This window comes from Vigna radiata, chromosome 6 (assembly GCF_000741045.1).
Source record: "Vigna radiata var. radiata cultivar VC1973A chromosome 6, Vradiata_ver6, whole genome shotgun sequence".
NCBI classification, from domain to species: Eukaryota; Viridiplantae; Streptophyta; class Magnoliopsida; order Fabales; family Fabaceae; genus Vigna; species Vigna radiata.
In genome coordinates, this window is record NC_028356.1 from 3,738,519 (window position 1) to 3,748,792 (window position 10,274).

At 30.3% G+C, this 10,274-nt stretch overlaps 2 long non-coding RNA genes across 3 annotated transcripts; both read left to right on the plus strand.

Moving 5' to 3' along the window:
* Positions 1 to 2,216: 2,216 nt before the first annotated feature.
* Positions 2,217 to 4,686, plus strand: LOC106764493. 2 transcript variants are annotated; one of them, XR_001375922.2, is made up of 3 exons: positions 2,217 to 2,479; positions 2,623 to 2,692; positions 4,494 to 4,686. It is a non-coding gene; the product is annotated as an uncharacterized LOC106764493 (long non-coding RNA). The 2 variants fall into 2 exon arrangements; XR_002668064.1 differs by having other exon boundaries at positions 2,217 to 2,692.
* Positions 4,687 to 8,316: 3,630 nt separating this feature from the next.
* LOC106764581 lies at positions 8,317 to 9,217 on the plus strand. The gene is made up of 3 exons (XR_001375942.2): positions 8,317 to 8,476; positions 8,911 to 8,988; positions 9,084 to 9,217. It is a non-coding gene; the product is annotated as an uncharacterized LOC106764581 (long non-coding RNA).
* Positions 9,218 to 10,274: the final 1,057 nt, after the last annotated feature.

The following is a 10,274-nucleotide window of genomic DNA, read 5'->3' on the forward strand; positions in this document are numbered from 1 at the left end:
CAAGATATATACAACTTAAAAATAATGCAATTAGCTTCCCTCACCTGAAATACGAATCAAACTGCTCAATAATCCTAAAAACACCTCCACACGTACAAAAAACTTTATTTTCTCCTATGAACAATACAAACACAATGAGGACACACCATTAGGATCATTGAGCAATGGATACTCTTGTAAAAAGCTTAGACACTACATGCAAACCAAGATGATCTATATACACAGTATAAACATACAAACTAAGAACAGTATAGAATACCAACTTACTATATTAGAGAAATTGATCAGACAATAGTGAAGAGCTATCCACAAGAATCACCCTAGTTGTTTCTGGTCTTCAAAAAAATGAACAGACGGTGAAAAAATCTAAAGAGAAGAAAAAAAATTCTGGAAGAAAAGTGTTTAGAAAAATATGATTTTAAAATAATGAAACTTTATGATAATTCTATTTGTACTTTAAATTTTTATTATTAAAATAATCTAATTGTACTATTTTAAACCCATTATCAATTATAAGACATAATATTATGTACACTACATTAATAAATTACAAAATCACTATAATAAGTACTACCATATTTCATAAGTTCAATTTTAGTATAAAAACTTTAATTATGTTAATTTTATCTAAAATTTATTAATAAATAAAGTAATTAAACATGTACATTTGATATTATATAACATATGTTTAATATGCAATTAATTTTAAAGAAACCTTTTTTTTACTTGTGTTAGTATTAGGATGGGGAAGTTGTGTTGATAAGGCCTGAGTTGCTACAGTCGACCACATAAAAGGTTAGGCTTATTCAAGAGAGGATGAATGTATCTTAAAGTAGGTAGAAGTTTTATGTTGATCACATACAGAGATCGTTGGAATTTACACTTGGAAATCGTGTTTTTCTACGAGTGACTCCTACCGATAGTGTGGGAAGAGATATTTGTTTTAGAAAGTTGTCTCCTAAGTTTATTGGTCCATACCAGATCATGTGACGAGTGGGACCAGCAGCTCATGAAATAGTTATGCCTCCTCAATCGTTGAATCTTCATTCCGTGTTTTATGTTTTTCAACTTAGAAAGTATGTGTCAAACCCATATAACGTATTAGAAGTTGAAGATATGAAAGTTAGAGAAGACAAGTGAAGGTTCGGTCTATTGAGATTGTAGAGAGTCAAACAAAACAATTTAGAAGAAAAATCATCAATTTAATCAAAGTACAGGTAACTCTACACAGAAATTAGAAAAAATCGTAAGAAAATTTTACGGTCACCAATTCTCTAGTAAATCTTTAGATAAAATTCATTTATAATAATTTTATTTATACTTTAAATTTGTATTATTAAAATAATCTAATCACATTATTTTAAATCCATTATCAGTTATAATACATCATTTTTTTATACTCTAAATTAATAAATTACACATCATCACTACAACAAGTAGTATCATATTTCATAAGTTCTTAGTATAAAAACTTTAATTATGTTAATTTTATTTAAAATTTTTATTAATAAATAAAGTAATTAAACATATACATTTGATATTCTACAACATGTTTAATATGGAATTAATTTTAAAGAAACCTTCTGTTTACTTTTTCTCAATAAAATTAAAATCTTTTGATAATTCTTGTAAAGTTAATTGTATATTGATATTAAGTTTACTTAAATAAATATACATAATAATTTTAAACATATCTTTAATTGCCTAAAATATTAATAAAATTAAAAAATTTATGGTAAAAACTATAATATTTTTTTGTTATAATAAAAATGAAATACCTTAATTTTATTAATTATTTATCATACAAAAATTGTCACCAAACTCGACGCATATGTAGGTGTGCGTGTATAATGTTTTAGTGTGAGAAAGTCTTGGGAAGAATCTGCGCCTAACATTTAACAATGTTACCATAATTTTCCTCTTGACAATGAGAGAGACTTCACACGGTTAGACTATAAAAGTTATTTGTTCAAAGTATAAAAGTGTTAAATAGTACTTTTATATTATATTTATTCTTCACATCCATTTTTAAATTATATCTTAATTAGACATCGTAAACTTAATATTTTGTATTTATTGTATTTTTAACACTATTATTAATCTTAATAAAAATATATAAATTTATTTACCAAATTAATTAATCATTTGAAAAAAAAAATGATGTTGAAATATCAATTTTATTTGTAAGGTCTGACAAATTAAAACATGACTGTGCACACGTGATAGCAGGGCATTGGGTAAAGTTTTAATGACTAAATGAATTTTTATTAAAACATTATCTTCAGATGTCTCCAGCCTATTCTCTACCACGATACTTCCTCTTCAAAACACAACTACTCTTCTTCTTTCCTTCATTGCTCCACTTTCCATCCACCATAACTCAAAGTTTATTAATCCTTTTGTTAAATAGGAACCTCCTAAACAATCTGGGAGCTTAGAGTTTTGTTTCCATCCGATCAAACCCTCTTTTCTTCAACTGGTAAAAAAACCCCACTTTCCATTTCCTTAGGGCTATAAACATGCAACAAGTTTGATTGCATGTGACCCATTGCTCCTTCTTTCAATTTGTAATTGTTACTGTGCTCTAAAATTTTTATTTTATCATCAATTGATGATTTATAGGCACTGTTAGGATTTCCCTGAGACGCGGGGCAATATCGTTCACCTATGAGCTTAACTGTTGGAGTTAGAGGTAAGGGAAGCTAGGATTCTCGTTACTGTTTTGTGGGACTCTTGGTTGCTTGAATTAAATTTTTGTGTACTTATGCTGATATAATGCTTGATGGGCTGTTTTGATGATTCTACTGTTGTTTGAAGTAGAGGTTTGTGGTTCTTGTATATGAACATGTAGTGATGATTGACTATGTTATGAATTGTGAATGTATGACTCGAATTTGATATGAGTAATGTATGACGATGAAATTGAGTTGGGTAAGCTGTAAATGGTCATTAGGCAGGTTACTTAGTAAAGGTTTAGTGGTTGAAACTGTTTCAAGTTAGGGGGAGAGGAAGTGAGGTAGTCGAAATTGGCAATTGAGGTTGAGGGCTGTTATGGTCAGTTTAGACAGTTTAGGCAAGTCATATATGACTTGCTAGAAGTGTCGCAATGTTGTAAAATAACTTCTATTTGGTAAATTCAGACTTAGTACCTTGAGTTGATGAAATGAAGGTTGTGAGTGGAAATTTGATACATAGAAGCTAAGAAATGATTCTAGGAACAATTCAATTTATTTATACAAGTTTAATTCATCATATACTTCGAATTAGAGATGTTGGAAATTCACCTAATAGCCTAAAACGAGTTTGGAAATGGGTTGGAGGGGCGTAAACTGCAAAATTATGCAGAATTCGTGTTGCAGAGTCTTCAGATTCGCACGGTGCACCAGGAGGGTGCGCTGAGCGAAATTTTCTAGGCCTCTCTAGCAGCTTAATTCGCATAATGCACCAGGAAGGGTGCGTTGAACGAATTTTTTGCGACAAATTGAGTGTTTTTGATGTTTTTGACATTTTGGGAGTTTTGGACGTCCGTTTTGGACGTTCTTTAGGTCGTTCTGGGGGTTTTTGACCCTTCCGGATCCATTGGTGAGGGTCTCCAAGCTTTTTAAGTTAAGTAAGTGTTGGTAATAATATGCTATAAAAAAATTTATGATAATAAGTGATGTTTCTGTGAAAATAGGTAATGTCTGAGTATGTATGAGTTGTTTTTATGACATAACTAAAGGATGATTGTGCAACATGATTAAGAGTATGATGTATTGCGTTGTGAATTATAGTTTGAAAGCATGTATTTACAAAGTATGTGATTTATGTAAGTGTAACAAAGTGGTGGTTGGTGTAAGTGTAACAAAGTGGTGGTTGGTGTAAGTGTAACAAGTATGGTTGATGGACGTAATTCCATGATCCTCAAGGGAGGTTACATAGTGGTGCCCTGTGGTTTGTTGTGATTGACCGTATGAATGGCCGGAGTGTCCTTATGGGGTTTATCCTGACATTCTAATAATCATTCATGCTCAAATAGAGAGTGATGACATGTGGTGAGAATAACAGGAGGTCCTACCTAGTCTTGGGTGTCTCCATTATGGGCCAAGATGAGTTTGGATGGACTAACCTTGGGTGGCAGCTGTTGAGTGTATCCTAGTTACTACACCACCCGGGTGTACAAACCCTTGGAACTTGACATTTCATACTAGTTCGGATGATCAAATCACATGGTCGGTCATTGGTGTCAACAAAATGCGTTCGGTCTTAGTCTGTATTGTGTTATAGTCTTGGCATGTTGTGTGTGTGATTGTATAACATGATAGTTAGTTCCATTTAATGTATAATCTGATAGAATGTTTATTTGCTTGCTTGTGTGCATATTGTTAAGTATATGTTAGTTTGAATTTGGACTTATCTTGCATGATTTTCAACCTAGCTTACCCTTGCATTGTGTGTGTTATATGTGTGTCTCTCCCCTTGCGATGATCATCCAATCCTTTGGATGTGAGCAGTAGCTGATGATGTACCACTGGAGCGCGCATTGGAGAACGAAGAAGAACCGGCCCTGATGCTTAGGAATTCAACTAGCTCTTAGTTTAGAGAACTCTTTATTTTGAAAAGACTTCTAGTTTTTATTTTATCCTGGTCTATATTTTGAAAACACTCTTTAGGTCTCCTTGAACCTTTATTCAGTTATGTATTTTGGAGAGTTATGAAGCTTGTATTTGAGATTTAAATTCCTTCTATATTTTGGATAATTGTACCACATAATGTTACCATTTGGAATACTCTTAAGTGTTCTCTTTTTTCATGAGTTGAGACATTCTAAATATATAAAAACGTCATATATTTTGGAATGTTACATTATTCGTACTCTAAACATTAAAGTGAAGCTCTAATAAAGATTCTTTTATTTATATATCACGTAATTTTGTTATATTTATAATAAATAAATAATTTATTTAATTCTCGATAGTGTGTGTTATTTATATATCACAACAACATAATTTTGTTATATTTATAATAAATAAATAATTTATTTAATTCTTGATAGTGTGTGTGTTTTACTTTTTTTTATTCTTGAAGTGGATCCAAAATCTAAATTCAGGTCGAGTGATCTGGCCAACGAGACAATGTCCAATCAAATTTTGTCAATTATTTTCGTAATACATGATTTAATGTTTTAATAAGTATAATATTTAAGTAAAAAAAAATACATGGTTTTGTTTTCTTAGTAATAAATTACTGCAGTTTCTGGAAAAGAAAAATAATTATGCATAGAATGGCTAATTTAGACTGATTTAAAATTTGTAATGAGATTTTTAATTAATTAAAATTTAAGTAAATGTTAAATCTTTGACAAATTTAAAAATCTTCAATTGAATTTGGGTTAAACTTTTCATCAGTACAAAAATCATATTTTATGACGTACAAAAACGAACTATGACGTACATAGTTTTGTACTTATAATAGGTGTGTAGCAAAAATTTATGTTATCTGAACATATTATGGTTCTAAAAGAAATAACTCTAGTGAATATGAACATAGATAATTTTACTTAATATCAATTCGAAACAATTATCTATGTTCACATTCACTAGAGTTATTTCTTTTAGAAACATAACATGTTCAGATAACATAAATTTTTGCTACACATCTATTATAACGTATAAAACTATGTACGTCATAGTTCGTTTTTGTACGTCATAAAATATGATTTTTGTACTAGTGTTTGTATTCTATTAAATATCCTAAAAATATTTTAAACATTTTAATTGAATTTTTGTTGTTACATTTTTTTTCATTAGCATAATTATTTTATTACCCCACTTAAAAGTTGTTATACAATATTTTATTATAATGATATTTTCTTATAAGATTCATTATATTTAATAAAAATTATTTTTAAAGTTATGTAAAATTATAAAATTATAAATTACAGTTTAAGATTTACTATATTTAATAAATTACAGAAGTTTAACGGGACTTAATTAAAAATTTCTAAATGTATGAAAGTTTAAAACTTAATTAAACGAACTTTAATTCAATAGCATATAAAACTAAATTCATAAGTTTACTAAAATTCACTTTTCAATTTAAAATTAAAATTTAACTGATTTGTGTTTATATTAGTTTACTAAACCGGAAAAACTCGACAACATGACCACAAAAAGTCACCTTCCTTTCCTATATTACACAATATTTGTCACTCACTCTAGGGTTAAATCAGATTTTAATAAATCTAAGATTGTTTAATATATTTTTAGTATTTTTATATTTAATATTTAATAAATAAATAAATTTGATTTTGATATTTATTTTATTATTTCTAAAATAATAATATTAAGCTATAATTGTCCTATTATAATATTTGGAGAATATTATAAAAATAAAGTGAAAAATGTTAATTAAAAACAATATAATTACTGGGTTAAAGAAATAATAAGATTTAAATAGTTTTTCTTACTTTCCCGCTCCCTATATAAACTACTGTCTATAAACTTTCCCCTCACAACGAACTTTCAAATTGCTCTCTCAGAAGAGGATTTGACAGACACAGGATTCGACAGACAGTGGATTCGAGACTGAGGTTTCTCGGTTCATCTCTCCATTTCAGTTCTCTTATTATTGTTTTTTTGCAATGTTACTCAGAGTTTAGAGAGTTTAGTTTCGACCACGCAGATGAGTCTCTTCTCTCTCATTCTATTTGATTCAGTTTTTGCCTTCGATTCGGTCTCATTATTTTTTTAAATTGATTCGATTTTGAGCAGTGTTTTTATGTTGCTGTTCGATCGATTCGATTTTGCGTTGGATTCGTTCATGCTGTTCCTAATGTTTTTCTATTGATCGCAGTAAGATGACTACTGCAAACTGATGCAAATCCAAATCCGAAAGATGCTGCTGATGCAAATCCGAAAGATCTTGCTGATTCAGGATCGGAGCTGAGTAGGATGATAAACTCTGCTGAATAAGATCGTGCAAACTATATTACAATTTATTCAGAATTTTGGATGTATGCGAAGGCAATGAAACCTGTCCTACATAAAATGGTGGACTTTTTAGAACTGATGAAGGCGAAGTTTGATGGAATTTCCGGTTTCTTTACTGTTATAGGAGAATTCTGTGGCCAAGATGAGTATATCATTGGTCTACTGATTACATATTTCTGTGGCGACATATGATTAGATAGGGTTGTATACGTATATTAGCTAATGGATTCTGTAATTTAAATACGCTTATATTTTTTAGTTTTTCTGTTATCAGCATTTTGTTACTTCTGCATGTATATATATCAGACCATGCAGAATCAATAATATACAGTTTTCATTTCTCATTACACTTCCTCAAAATCTCAATACTCTCTGTGTGCTGTTGTTATGCTGTTCACATTACTCTGTCACGGAGTTGCTTTTTATTTGGAAAAAAAACTGGAATTCAGGACAAACTACTTTTCTGACAGCATGCCTTATTTGTTTTTGATTGTTTTATGTTGTGGATATTATAAACTGTCCATTGACCGAAATCTATATTATTATAAATGTTGTAATGGGAAAAAATTCAAAATAGGATTGGAAAAGGAGATCTTTTTCAGTAGAATTATTTTTCAAAGAATGAGCAACACTATTATTTTGTTCTTTTCCTTGTGAGAGGGATTCGGTGACATGGAATTTGCCCCTTCTTTTCGCTATATTATGTTCACAATTGATGAGTAGTCTCGATATCAATTGACTGAAGATAAGCCACGTAGGATCTGGGATATGGAATACTGATAATATGTTGTAATCCAAGTTGGATTTGTTTGTATCTTAATTTTTCTCACTACTAAAACATTTTATACATGTCATTCATGAAAAATCATTAGCGTTGATGCTTATTCTGAGGTGATAGTTATATTTAGAAGACTGTTAAAGTATAAAACTTATGAAGCTTTAGCTGAATGAAAACATATTCCATATAAATCTTCCTGTTCTTTGATTTTCTATTTGTATTTGAAGATGTTACAAACAACAGCCAAAAGTGACAGGAGACACAGATTTGATTGACATGGACATGGGCACAGAAATTTGAAAAGTCTTGAATGAAAAAATAGAGTTATTGTCTTAAAAATTACCTCAAGTTATTGTTGACTAAACATTAATATCTGATTGTTATGGTATTTTAGTTTAATTTAGCATAAGAGGATAAAAGAAAAATGCAACTGACAGTATATGAAATATTTATAAAGTGTTCTGCATGGTTACTTATCTAACACAGCTATGACATAAATACTATTAGGAAATATAAATGCTTTCCTATATGCTTGCCCAAAACACCTACTTTCATTGGTTTCATTTTTTGAATCTGATTGCTGGCTGATCCGTGTGATTAACAGGAAGAGGTTGCTAAAGAGTTTAACATACCAGTTCAATTCCAGCGCTTTTGGCTATGGGCAAAGCGGCAAAACCGTACATATCGTCCATATCAACCGTTGACACCCATGGAAGAAGCACAATCTGTATTATTTTGCTTATATACCCGCATTCCAGCTTTATATCCATTTCTTGTTTACCCCACATATGTGTGTTGAATCTGTTTTTTGCTTCATGTCTATATCAACATGCCAATTTCGTTAAATTCCTGGCTGATTTGCTTATTTTGGATTGTATTTCTTGGGCTGGGCATACAGTTAATTCTGTGTTGGCTTTGCTTTTAAACATTTCATTTCTCCCATGGTTGGGTAGTTGTTTATTTCTGAAAATGAATAAGAAAAGCAACTGGTAAACATTTAAACTACTTTTTGTGACCCTGAGGTTTGCTTTATTATTTGTGTTGAGATGTTGAATACTTCTATTGTTATTTATATCTCCCAGCTTTTGCTTAATTTCTGCCACGTATTTCTGTGCTATCTGAAGTTGTTCATACTTTTTGTTGAACTGATTTGCATTACAGGTCGGACAGTTGAGAGAGGTATCAAACAAGGTTCACAATGCAGAGTTGAAATTGTTTTTGGAAGTGGAGCTCTGGCTGGTAACATTTGTTTTTATGGAAGTTGTATTCCACTTTGATTGTATGAACATGAATATTCAAATTTTGTCCTTCTGACAAACTACATGAATATTTAGGATTTACTTCCTATTGCACCACCTGACAAGACAAATGATGATATATAACTTTCCTTCAAGTTATATGATCCTGAGAAAGAGGAGCTACGGTACTGAGTAATGTCTATATTTGAACTTCTGGTTTTGGCAAAACATGAATCTTTGTTGCATCCGATGTATTTCCCTCTTGTGGCATCCGATCTAATATATTGCAGTTTTAGCTGAGAGAACATGTAAGTATTTACTAATTATTTTGTTTGGAATTACATCCTTACCGTATACTCTGTACATTAATATATAGGTCAAGGCTCTATAAATATAATGATGTAGTGGAGAGAGTGGCTCAACAACTTGGTTTGGATGATCCATCCATAATCAGGCTTACGCCTCACAATTGTTACTCTCAGCAACCAAAACCCAAGCCTGTTAAGTATCATTGTGATCAGGTAATCATTGACTTAATGCATAATCTTTCTTTTTGTATCTTGTTTAAAATTAAAACATCTTATTTCCCTTAATGCATGTCAGACTTCGGACATATTGTACTATGAAGTACTTGACATCCCTCTGCCAGAATTACAAGGTTTAAAAACTCTGAAAGTTGCATTTCACCATGCTACCAAGGATGACGAGAGTATATAGTTTTTGAAAATGAGGGAGATGTGGTACATATTATTTCCATGAATGTTACAATGTTTAAATGAAACTTTATGATGACATGTGATTAATCGAGATGAATGGTTTATGGTATGAGGCCAAAACTACTAGTCGGGATGAATTAATGATGTATATAGTAAATATTAAGCTAACACGAATTTAATAATATATGCAAATTGTACTAATATCTCAAATGGTAAGAAGATCAAAATTGTGAAAATTGAACTATTGAATAAATCACACGCGAAATTTCTTCTACAATTTCTTCTTTAATATCCAAAATAGATAGTCTCACGAGCTCAGTCTCATGTCTCAATTTTTTTTAAGTTCTTTGTTTTGATTCTGACTGGTTTTCTGCTTTTATATCTTTTCTGGTTGCACCTGATTGCATGTATATATTTATACAATTTACAGAAAATACTTTCCTTTCACACATCACATGAGTTTATTTTTTATATTCTGTATTTTTAAATAATAATTAAATTTGTAATGGTATTAAGTGATTTTTATTATAACAATAAAAATTGTCACGCTTGAATATTCCCCGGTATACAC